The following is a 13,156-nucleotide window of genomic DNA, read 5'->3' on the forward strand; positions in this document are numbered from 1 at the left end:
TCAGATTATGTTGTTGCAGAAGCCAGTAAATGATCTATCCTTGAGTAAGTTTTGTGTCTATACGAATAAAAACTATAATTTCTAGCTGAAGGGTTAACAGCTCTAAATAAGTCTGTGAGATTGAAGTCAGCAACTAGTCCTTGGAAGGCAATTGTCGACGGAGGAAAATGTCGAAATGGGGCGCTAGATCTTTTGAGTAGGGTATCCAGGACCGCGTTCATGTCAGCGCCGACAATAACTGAGAATTCCTGCAGGTCCCATAGAGTCTTGCTAATTGTGCCAAAGAGCTCTGGGCTAAAAGTATTTGTGGCAGAAATACTTAAAAATGCAATTTCTTGCCCATATATATTGGTTTTAATATAAGCATTTCGACCATCCTCACTTCCATAGCTTCCGTATAGTGTAAAGACAGGCTACGCCTTAACACCACCAAGGCCCCGCGGCTTTTAGAATGGAAAGTAGCTGCAGCTGCGGTGTAATAATAACGGTTCGACAAGCGCTGTTTATCAAGGTGTTTAAAATGTGACTCTTGAATAAAGGCCACATCTGTATTGTGCCTTTTAAGCCAATCAAGACACATTGAGCGCTTATTGGGCCATTAACCATTTACATTCCAACTAGCTATGTGTAGCATCAACATTAATACAAACAAGGCTGAGCAAAGTATTTTGTTCCATTTGTTGCATATACACTATAGCCTGCAATGTAGAGATCCAAATATTCAACCCCATGTCGCCGAAAAATAAAAAATATGAACTCCCATTCAAAAGTTTGGGGTCACATTGAAATGTCCTTATTTTTGAAGGAAAAGCACTGTACTTTTCAAAGATAACTTTAAACTAGTCTTAACTTTGAAGAAATACACTCTATACATTGCTAATGTGGTAAATGACTATTCTAGCTGCAAATGTCTGGTTTTTGGTGCAATATCTACATAGGTGTATAGAGGCCCATTTCCAGCAACTATCACTCCAGTGTTCTAATGGTACAATGTCAATGCTCATTGGCTCAGAAGTCTAATTGATGATTAGAAAACCCTTGTGCAATCATGTTCACACATCTGAAAACAGTTTAGGTTGTTACAGAAGCTACAAAACTGACCTTCCTTTGAGCAGATTAAGTTTCTGGAGCATCACATTTGTGAGGTCAATTAAACGCTCAAAATGGCCAGAAAAAGAGAACTTTCATCTGAAACTCGACAGTCTATTCTTGTCCCTTGAAATGAAGGCTATTCCATGCGCGACATTGCTAAGAAATTGAAGATTTCCTACAACGGTGTGTACTACTCCCTTCAGAGGACAGCACAAACAGGCTCTAACCAGAGTAGAAAAATAAGTGGGAGGCCACGTTGCACAACTGAGCAAGAAGATAAGTACATTAGAGTCTCTAGTTTGAGAAACAGACGCCTCACAGGTCCCCAACTGGCATCTTCATTAAATAGTACCCGCAAAACACCAGTGTCAACATCTACAGTGAAGAGGCGGCTGCGGGATTCTGGGCTTCAGGGCAGAGTGGCAAAGAAAAAGCCATATCTGAGACTGGCCAATAAAAGAAAAAGATTAAGATGGGCAAAAGAACACAGACATTGGACAGAGAAAGACTGGAAAAAAGTGTTGTGGATGGATGAATCCAAGTTTGAGGTGTTTGGATCACAAAGAAAAACGTTTGTGAGACGCAGAACAAATGAAAAGATGCTGGAAGAATGCCTGACGCCATCTGTTAAGCATGGTGGAGGTAATATGATGGTCTGGGGTTGCTTTGGTGCTGGTAAGGTGGGAGATTTGTACAGGGTAAAAGGGATTCTGAATATCACTCCATTTTGCAACGCCATGCCATACCCAGTGGACAGCGCTTGATTGGAGCCAATTTCATCCTACAACAGGACAATGACCCTAAACACACCTTCAAATTGTGCAAGAACTATTTAGAGCAGAAGCAGGCAGCTGGTATTCTATCGGTAATGGAGTGGCCAGCGCAGTCACCAGATCTGAACCCCATTGAGCTGTTGTGGGAGCATCTTGACCGTATGGTACGCAAGAAGTGCCCATCCAACCAATCCAACTTGTGGGAGCTGCTTCTGGAAGCGTGGGGTGCAATTTCTCCAGATTACCTCAACAAATTAACAGCTAGAATGCCAAAGGTCTGCAATGCAGTAATTGCTGCCAATCGAGGATTCTTTGACGAAAGCAAAGTTTGATGTAAAAAAAAAATCTTATTTCACATACAAATCATTATTTCTAACCTTGTCAATGTCTTGACTCTATTTTCTATTAACTTCACAATGTATGGTGGTGAATAAGTGTGACTTTTCAGGAAAACACAAAATTGTTTGGGTGACCCCAAACTTTTAAACGGTAGTGTATATATACATAAAAATAAGAAAAAATGAATGTAAAATTAAAAAACTCATGTCAGACATAACCTAACAAGGTGGCAAAAACCACAGACAAAGCACCCACTATTTAGGCACCTGAACTGAGAAAGCCGGCTATCACACCGTTACAAGGGCCCGTCCCCTAGATCATTATTCTGTGTCACCAATCCAATATCAAAAGAAAAAAAAAAGAAAAAAGGAAAAACACATAGAAATTGGCCACAGTAAAGAAAGAAAATGATCCATCAAATTAGTCATCCATACATACACAAGATTCTTAAGAGTTTACTTCACGTAAAGCAAGTAATATAGTAAAGAAACGTTCCCATCGTTTGGGAAAATGAGTAGGGTCGTTTGAAGGTGTAGTTGCTGTAGTCAGCGGCAAAGCGGATCTCTTTGCCGCCGGCCTCTCATCGATAGCCTCTGGCTGCCTTCAAGATGCGGTCCCAGTCTGTGTAGCGTAACATCTTGCAGATCAGGGTGCGGGATCCGGTGTTGCGCTCCGAGCCTACACGGTGTGCCCCCATCACCTCCATCTTTTCATCGTTAAGTGCAGGAAACCATTTACTGAGCGAAGATGAAACAAATTTCGTTGTGTCTCCTTTTTCAACTGTTTCTGGCAAGTTGATAATGCGAACATTATCCCTGCGGGACCTGTCTTCTAGCTTCCAGTGTGCTTCCAGTTTGCCGCATGCAGTTTGGAAAGACTGCTCGTGTTTAGCCAGCTGAGTGGAGAGTTCTTTATGGTCCTCTTTCAACTTCCTAATTTCAATTGTAGTCGTCGTTACCTCCGTTTTCATGTTATCCAGCCGTACTTCAAATTTCGCAAACTGATTCTCAATGAAGGTTTGCGAAGTTGCCAGAAATATTTTCGGTGGCCAGGGAAATAGGCTCTTAAGGTATGTTAATTTCAGTGACTAGAGCAACCTATAAGAACCTTCAAAGATGTTAAAACACACTACCTAATTTATACGTTACGAAGATAAATAATTAAATGTCTACTACTTGTACTTTAAATGCAGTAATTACATCCTAATTGAACAAGAGTAAGCATACAACTTAATGATTGAGATTAAAGTTGATAGATTAATATGACTCAAATAATTTTAACTAATGATGTGATACTGGATAAAACTTGATAAAACAATTAAAATTCAGAGCTCGCTTCAAATAATTAAAATGCAACCCATATTAACTATACTGATCAATTCCAAATGACTGATAAAACGGTTGAAGGGTGAAACCTGAATGCAATAGTTGAGCTTGGATGAATTTGGCAATCTTCTTTCTTCAATTCAATTAAATTTTATTTATATAAAATAAATCACAACAACAACATTGCTCTCATTGCGCTTTCCATAAAGAACAGGTCTAGACCGTACTCTGTGATGTTATTTACAGAAACCCAATAGTTCCCACAAAGAGCAAGCACTAGGCCACAGAGGCAAGGAAAAACTTCCTTTAAGAGGCAGAAACCTCGAGCATGGCTCTGGGTGGGCGGTCATCTGCCTCGACCGGTTGGGGGTGAGAGAAAGAGAGAGAGGGAGAGAGCGAGAGAGACACAGAGAGGCAGAGAGAGACACAGACAGACAGACAAACAGACAGACAGACAGACAGACAGAGATAGACATAGAGAATTGTAGCAAAGGGTGTCGAGCAGGAACATGGAAGCAGCAGGTGACTACTACTAGAGAGGAGGAAGGGCGAGAGAGCACAAGACTCCGGGGGCGAGAGAGCACAAGGGAAGAAGTCGAGTAAGTGTTTCTGGGGAAGACCTGGTCTGATTCGGAGGGATGGCATTCATCCCACTTGGGATGGAGCAGCTCTCATTTCTAGAAATCTTGACAAGTTTTTTAGTGGACCTGATCCTTGACAATCCAGAGTTGGGACCAGGAGGCAGAGTCATAGTCTAACACACTTCACTGCTCCTCCATTCCAGGGGTTACCTAGTAAGATCCCCATAGTGACGGTGTCTGCCCTCCGACCATTGAAATTATTTAAATCAAAGGTAAACAGAAGAGGAGCTGTGCATGAAAACCTCATAACAATTAAAACCACAAGTGCAATAGCGCAAAAGAATAGGAGAATTAAATGTGGACTCTTAAACATCAGAGCTCTCTCTTCTAAAGGTGTACTAGTAAATGAATTAATATCAGATTCTAATATTGATCTATTCTGTCTCACTGAAACCTGGCTGGGTGATGGAGAATATGTTAGTCTAAATGAATCCACCCCCCCCAGTCATATTATTATTCACATTCCTCGAGGCACAGGCCGAGGAGGTGGAGTTGCAGCTATCTGCTATCAGTCTTTCACACACAAGTTGGAAATCACTGCAGCGAGTTCTAATTGTTATAGTGTACCGAGCACCTGGTCCATACTTGGAATTCTTATCTGAATTTGCAGAGTTTTTTGTCAAATTTAGTGCTAAAAACGGACAAATTTCTTATTGTAGGGGATTTTAATATTCATGTGGACGATGAGAATGATAGCCTTAGTACTGCGTTTATCTCTCTATTAGATTCTATTGGCTTCTCTCAAAGTGTTCATAAACCGACTCACTGTTTTAACCACACCCTCGATCTTGTTCTGGTATATGGTGTTGAAATTGAACATTTAATAGTGTTCCCACAGAATCCCTTTTTATCTGACCACTGTTTGATAACTTTTGAGTTTATACTGCTGAACTACACGCGATTAGGCAAAACCTTCTGTACAAGATGTCCATCTGATAGAGCTGTAGATAAATTTAAGGATGTGATTCCAGCTTTTAATTTATTACCAAGTCACAAAGTAACAGAGGACTCCTATGCTAATTTCAGTCCCTCCCAAATCGATCATTTTGTTTATAGTGCAGCAGGCTCACTGCGAATGACACTCGACTATGTTGCCCCTCTAAAAAAGAAAATAATAAAACAAAGACGGTTAGCTCCATGGTATAACACTGAAACTCGCAAATTAAAACAAATGTCGCGGAAACGGTTTGGCGTTCCACCAAATTGGAAAATTCTCGTTTAATCTGGCAAGATCGTCTTAAAACGTACAGGAAGGCCCTCCGTAATGCCAGAGCAGCGTACTACTCGTCATTAATAGAGGAAAATAGGAACAACCCCAGGTTTCTTTTCAGCTTCACGAGATTCTTCAATGATAAAATTATATCTATTAGAAGCAAAATTCACCAAGACCTGCCTTTAACTGGCACTGACTTATCTCTAAACTCAGGAACCTCAGAAACAGCTGTAAAACCAGATATATGTTTAGACTGCTTTGCTTCACTTGATCTTTATCAATTTAATTCAATTATTTCTTCAGCTAAACCATCAACCTGCCTCTTAGACCCCATCCCGACTAGGCTACTTAAAGAAGTTTTACCCTTTGTCAACACTTCTCTACTAGATATAACCAATCTGTCTTTATTGACAGTACCACAGCACTTTAAAGTAGTTGTAATTAAACCTCTTCTGAAAAAGCCCAACCTTGATCCAGAAGTTTTAGCCAACTATAGACCTATATCCAATCTTCCATTTCTCTCTAAGATTCTTGAGAAAGCAGTTGCCAAACAGCTATGTGACTTTCTGCATAGCAACAGCTTATTTGAGGATTTCACGTTAACGATAAATCCTCTGTGCACGCTAAAGTTAGTCATGGAGTCCCACAAGGATCTGTGCTTGGTCCAATCCTGTTCTCTTTATATATGCTTCCTTTAGGTAATATCAGGAAGCACTCCATAAACTTTCATTGTTATGCAGATGATACTCAATATATCTATCAATCAAGCCGGATGAAACTAATCAGTTAGCTAAACTTCAAATGTGCCTTCAGGATATTAAAACCTGGATGACCTGTAATTTTCTAATGTTAAACTCAGATAAAACTGAAGTTATTGCTCTGGGACCCAAGCACCTCCGTGACGCATTATCCAAAGAGTACCATACTCTGGATGGTATCACCCTGGCCTCCAGCACCACTGTGAGGAATCTTGGAGTTATCTTTGATCAGGACATGTCCTTTAATTCCCACATAAAGCAAATTTCCAGGATTGCTTTTTTTCACCTACGTAATATTGCAAAAATAAAGAATATCCTGTCTTAAAATGATGCAGAAAAACTAGTCCATGCATTTGTTATTTCTAGGCTGGATTACTGCAATTCTTTATTACCAGGCTGCTTGAAAAAGTCCATAAAAATGAATTGAATTGAATTTCAGCAATTTAAGCCTACTCTTAAATGTGGAGACGGTGTCTGCCTCCTGAACCCAAACTGGAACCTGGTTCCACAGGAGAGGAGCCTGATAGCTGAACGCTCTGGTTACCATTCTACTTTTAGAGACTCTAGGAACCACAAGTAACCCTGCATTCTGGGAGCTGCTCTGGTGGGGTAATAAGGTACTATGAGCTCACTAAGATAAGATGGTGCCTGACCAGGAAGAGCTTTGTAGGTGAGAAGAAGGATTTTAAATTCAATTCTGGATTTTACAGGAAGCCAATGCAAAGAAGCTAAAACAGGAGAGATGTGATCTCTTTTTCTGTTTCCTGTCAGAACACGTGCTTCAGCATTCTGGATCAGCTGAAGAGTCTTTATAGACTTAAGTTTTTTTTCTTGCAGAGTTGGGAGAAGAGCGTGTTGCCCTTGTCGGGGGAACATTGTGTAGCACCTGGATATACTCCTTTTGAAAGTATTTTGTTTGGTTTACATACAGTAGAGGCCAAAAGGTTGAACACACCTTCTCATTTAATGCGTTTCTGTTATGGGACAGAAGGACAGACTCAATTGCACGGCTCACAGGGAAGGTATTTATTAAGGAAAGTGAAGGTAGGGAGTGGGAGCAGGGAGGCGGACGTTGGGAACGCGAAGGCGGAGGACCGGAGGGCAGGTGAGGGCTCGGTGACCAGAAGAGGAGAGCAGACGAGGGACCCGGGGGGAACCCGGATCGCGGGCCGAGGAGGAGACACAGGCACGGAGGAGAGGTGAGAGGAGGGAACGCTGCGGGAGAGTGCCCGAAGAGGAGACACAGGCACGAGGAGTGGAGATGAAGATGGGGGCGCCGAGGGAGAGGGGCCGGGGTCCGAAGCCAGGTGACCGGAGGAGCATGGAACTGGAAGGAAAGCACAAGAACTTACAGGACAGAAGGTCAAAAAAATGTTAGCGCTGGTTAGTTTGCTGACGAAGTTCACCCAAGTAGTTGTAGCAACGATCATGTAAAGAGTGGGTGAAGAGCCAGGATAGATATACTGAGGTTGATGATGATGGCAGGCAGGTGTGAGCGGCGGGAGCAGGTGATGACGAGCAGGTGTGGCGAAGAGGATTGCTGATAGTGACGGGACGTGGGCAATCAGCTGGCTTCGGACAGGAGAAGGGAAGGAAAAAAGAGAAGAAAAAAAAAACAAGGCAGGAAAATAGAAAATGCAGAGAAAATAATACTCACAGCCAGCTGGACCCCAACCATGACAGTAACCACTCCTCAACGGACGCCCCCAGGCGGACCGCCAGGCTTGTCCGGGTGGGCCCTGTAGAAGTCCTGTAGCAAGGTTTTGTCCAGGATCTGGCTGGTCGGAACCCAGGAACGTTCCTCCGGGCCGTAACCGGCCCAGTCCACAAGGTACCGGTAACCCCGGCTACTGCGTCGCACATCCAAGAGGCGGTGTACCATGTAAGCCGGGTGGCCGTCGACCAGTTGTGGGGGAGGAGGAGCTGGTGGTCCCTGGCTTGATATGGGAGACATGGAACACGGGCTGGACTTTGAGGTGAGGAGGTAGTTTGAGCTTTACCGTCATGGGGTTCAGGACTGTCTTGACCTCGTAGGGACCCACGAAACGGGGCGTTGGAGGATGTTTGCAATGGGAGGTCTTGGGAGGACAACCACACCTTTTGGCCGGGCTGAGAAAACCGGTCCACCACGGTCATGACAACAGTGTTACCTTAAGAGTTGGGCAATCCGGTGACAAAGTCTTTGGCGATGTGGGACCAGGGCCGACCGGGGACAGGAAGTGGACGGAGCAGACCGGCGGGCGGACGATGGGATGGCTTGGCGCGGGCACACACCTCACAAGCGGCCACAAAGTCCCGGCAGTCCCTCTCCGCCGAATCCCACCAAAATTGCTGGCGGAGTAGGAACAACGTTCTAGCCACGCTGGTGTTGAGTTATAAAAAGTTATAAACTGTGTATTATGCAGCCAGGATGGGATTAATATACATATGTCTGTGAAGAAGGCAGGATGGCCATTTGTTCCTCACCTTCCCCCCCTGTTTCTCTGACTGTAAAGTATTGATCTGCTCAAGTCTAGCAATTAACATATGGAAAGGGGGTTCCTGCTATGCAACAAAAGGTGGTCCTCTCTGTCTCCAGTCCCCTGGGGTTTTAGTCTAGGCTAAAACAATACAATGTTGATTGGAATATGTTGATGTCAGAGTTTCACATTTACACAACATAACCATTTGCCCTGCAACCAAAAGCAACCCCCAAAGGTGCAGACCATCATTGGTCAGCAATGATGCACTCAACATGCTGTCATGACAACAACGGACCAATGAGAAAGGATTTGAATGCACCATGGGAAAAAGAACAGCCCCCCGGTGCAGCGCATAAAAGTGTGAACTAAGAAGTTTCATGACTGCTTTCATGTGACTCCGTCAGGAGGAGCGTGGATCAGTCCGCTGTCAGCTGCAGTGTTACTATGTTTGTTTTGTATCTGATTGTCTTTGTCTTTTCATCTTCATCACTGCTGTTGCATTAAACCTTTTCCTTAAGTCTCAATTCGACCCCCAGCCTCCTTTTCCTCAGAAATCTGAACGAACGCGATGTTATTTATGAATTTCTAACAATTGGAGACCCCGACGTGGATTTTCTGAGGAAAAGGATGAAAAAATTCAAAAAGACTGGATCATGGTGAGTTGTTGAATTTTCACATGGGCCCAAAAAAACTGAGAGGTGAGCAGAAACCCTGTTTTATCAAAACACTGCATAGGAAATGTGAAAACATGTAGACGTGACAATTCAGCAGCCATCACCGCCGTAAGTCTGTAAAAGTAATACTCAATTGAAAGTATTGAAAGTGATAAGTCAAAGCAATTGTGTGTAACTTTTTGTAAAAAAGAGGATCTAAGCGTTTGAGTCGCGTGCACTGAGTTAGAAGTCCGTTTGAGTCGGCCGGTGAAGCCTGTTTAAATCTTAAATTTAAAGTGATCATGAAAAAGTAGACCAGGTGAACTTGTATAAGTGTTTGACCTATGTGATCGTATAAAGCCGACCTAGTTTAACCCGTTAAATTTAAGATGTTAAGTGATCGTTGAAAAAGACGACCGGTTCACAAGAAAATTTTTTAAAATGTTCATGAAAAAGTTGACCAGGTTAGAACCGAGATAAATTTTAAATAAAAAGACCGAAGAGACGGCGACAGAGAGAGTTTTAGTTTCTGTGGGGCACGGAGGAAAAAAAAAGTCTTTGGAAGCCAGTCGAATGATTGTGTGGGGTAAGGCCTGGAGCGCTTTTCTTGCGGCGACGGCGGAGCTAAGTCCCAGTAAAGGGCCTCTCAGTTTGTTCCTCGTGACCATAGTCTAAAAGAATAGGAAATGATTTGATCTATATAGTTGAATTGTGTAAAAGATACACTTAGGAATTGTACAGAGGCGCCTAATGTAAATACATTTATGTGGTGGTGGAATGTGTTTTGTGATAAACTGTAGCCTGGTGTAAGGTTGGCTGTGTTGCTGGGAGCTTGTGAAAGCTCCAGCTGTGTTGATGATGGCTGTAAATAACTTACTGGATGGATATTTGATTTGTTGAACTGGGAGCGTGAATGCTCTGGCAGTGTGTTTTTAAACAAGAAAAGCGTTCATTGACGCCTATCTTGTAGTGACTGGAGAAGAATTATTTGCTGAATAAGCTGAAACTGAACTATGAGAGTTCAATTTCTGATGAGATTGTAGGCTAGTATGAATGTGTCCATCTTGAAATGTTCCACAGAATGGCTGGCTTGATGTGTTGTGAGGAACTGCTGAAAACGTGTGAATGGTTGGAGAGTGAAGAGTGATTGGAGTTCCTCAGAAAATGCATAATGAGCAGCTAGCAGTTAGAACTGTATACAAATTTGTCAAACATTTAACATTTGAAATAATTAGTTTCAGTCGATTACATCTATTTCATGTTTGGTGTTTTCCTAAATTAGTCTGGTTTAACTTAAACATCCTTTTTTCTGTTCCCTGATTAAGTGGTAATTTGCTCTTTCAAAACTTCCCTCATTGTCTCCTGTGTTAAAGAAGGACTGAAAAGGACGGACGGGGGGTTTTCACACCTTGATGCAGACAGATTAAATCAATGCAGATCTACTCAGTCTTAAGAGGGAATGTTCAGGCGGTCATCAAAGAATCATGACTTAGCATTGTGTGATGTTCTCAAATGTTTTTAATTGATAAGTGCATTTTTATTTAGGATTCATCTGTTTCTTTTATTCTTTTGGTTTGGTGTTTTGAGTAATGTTGTGTCTGAATGAATTGATGAAGCTCATTACAAGTCAAATTAAGCCTTCAAATAAAGTCAACTGAAAAGTGGTGGGAAAATTAAATTGAGCTGCCTTAAGCAATTTGACATTACAAGATAATGTACCAGAGGTACCAGATTAAAGCTTATTGGGGTTTTAAATGGATATATTAGTAGATGCATATTGGGAATTTTGACTCAATTGGATTGTTTTTTGACTTGAAATGATAAATAAGAGGGTTTCCACATTTTTGAGTTCATTGCATTTATATTCATTCTGAATTTTGTTTTTCATGATTTTGTATTGGGTTTATTCTTTTCTTTCACTCAAACTTTTGATTTCCTGTAGGGGTGGGGATTCAAGTTTTTAGTTAAGACAGTAGTTTTTCTGGTGTTTCTCTTTTGGTTTGATTTTTATTTTTTCTCCCTAGTTTGTAAAAATAGTTAAAAAGAGAATGTAGATTTGCTTAACGTTCTGTGCTGGCCACACAGAATGTTAAAACAATCTTCTTCTCAGAGTGTTGTGGCACAAAACGTGATACAAGACTAATAATGACATTCATTTGCTCCAAAAATAGCAATTAGTTGAAATTTCAATTGAAAGAATCAATTATCTTGAGAGATTTGGGGAATTTTGAAGTGGAAAATTACAGTGGTTTTTATTCTAAGAATATTTGTATTTGTGATTGGTGATTATATATGTATATTTTCAATGGACTGATGATTTTTGGATGGGTAATTTCATATTTTTTAGTGTTTTGGACTGAAGTTTTTGCCCATTGTCTTAAGGACTTTGGAAAACACAGAGACAAAGGAAAACATTTCTCCCTCCGTGAGAAATTAATGGACAGATCAAAGACAAACTCATTTCACAGTTTTTTCCTCCCAGAATGAAACACTAATATGACTTTTGAAAAGCAAAAAGTCTGTCAAAACCATTTATTCACAGGTGAAAGCAGAGACTGGTCTGCCCTGATGGCTTCAGCTGTTCAAGAAATCCAGATCCAGGTTGAACAAGTTAATTCTAGGTGCTGTTGACTACCAGCACTGCAGTGAAGGACACCCCACACAGCATGGGGCCAACAGCCCAGCAGGGGGCCAACAGCCCAGCATAGGATTAACAGCCCAGCAGGGGGCCAATAGCCCAGCATAGGATCAAAAGCCCAGCAGGGGGCCAACAAACATCTGACCAGACGCTGACGGAGAGCATGGAGCGTCGCTGTTGCTGACTTCCTGCGGTGGCTCCTGACACTGCCAGCAAAGAGGAGGGAGACAGGAGTCCCCTTCCTGATGCTGACCAAACCATCCCCAGGTGCTGGAGTGGAGACACATCCAGCTGTTCATCCCCATGTTTCCTCAGTTAGACCTGCGATGACATCCATGATGAGTTCCACTCAGGCACGCTAAGCATAGCGCCATCATCTTTCCGTCTGGATGTTTCTGAAACACATGATGTTTCAGAAAAGGAGGGAAAAGGAGGGTGTTGATATAAGGAGGGTGCATTCAGTCACCTTCCATCCAACCGGTAAAGAATCCGAATATCCAGCAAAATCCTTCAGAAAAAGAAAGGTAAGGACTTTTTGCAGCAGTCCAGCCAAGCAGGCGTGACATCATGAAAAGCGCCGTGGTCAGTTGCAGCGACAAACTGCAGCCTAACAGTGAACCAGCAACAATCTGACATTTTTGTCTCCAGAGACTTTGTTTCCAGATTAGACGACTTAACTTTCAAAAATTTGGACTTCAGAATAATTTCCAATAGACACATTTGCCAATAAGAGAGATTTTAAACCAGCCGATTACACTACAAAAATGAGATTAGGTGTAAGGTTACTTGTGCAGTTTTGAATTGGAGAGTTGGATTTAGTTAGGAGTTGATCTGTTTTCTTCTGATTATACATGTTTGTGTTGAAATGCTACTTTTTGATTTAGAGATTTTAAGAATTTTTTTTCCTTCCTAGATTTTTTGTTCTCCTTCCTGTTAAATGATTTAAGTTTCCATTGTTTTTTCACCTGGTCAAAGACTTTTAATATCTTCTGATTTGTTTGTTTTTGTTTCAAAAGTTAGTCACTAATCACTGAGTAATATCAGCCATAGGCGCAACAGTTGTATTAAAGAGCATAACATTTTTTACAAGAAAAGGAGTCAGATGAGGTCAAAGGAAATGAATTGTATGTAAAATCATGTTTGTTTGTGTCTTACAACTTTTGCAGCTGATGTTTACATTTTTGGTTGTATTTATTGTTCATATAATTCAAGACAAGACATTGTTTTATGTAACATTTATAGTGTTTCACACCAAAGGTGTG

The sequence above is a fragment of the Etheostoma spectabile genome, unplaced genomic scaffold (genome assembly GCF_008692095.1).
Source record: "Etheostoma spectabile isolate EspeVRDwgs_2016 unplaced genomic scaffold, UIUC_Espe_1.0 scaffold00019039, whole genome shotgun sequence".
Taxonomy (NCBI): domain Eukaryota; kingdom Metazoa; phylum Chordata; class Actinopteri; order Perciformes; family Percidae; genus Etheostoma; species Etheostoma spectabile.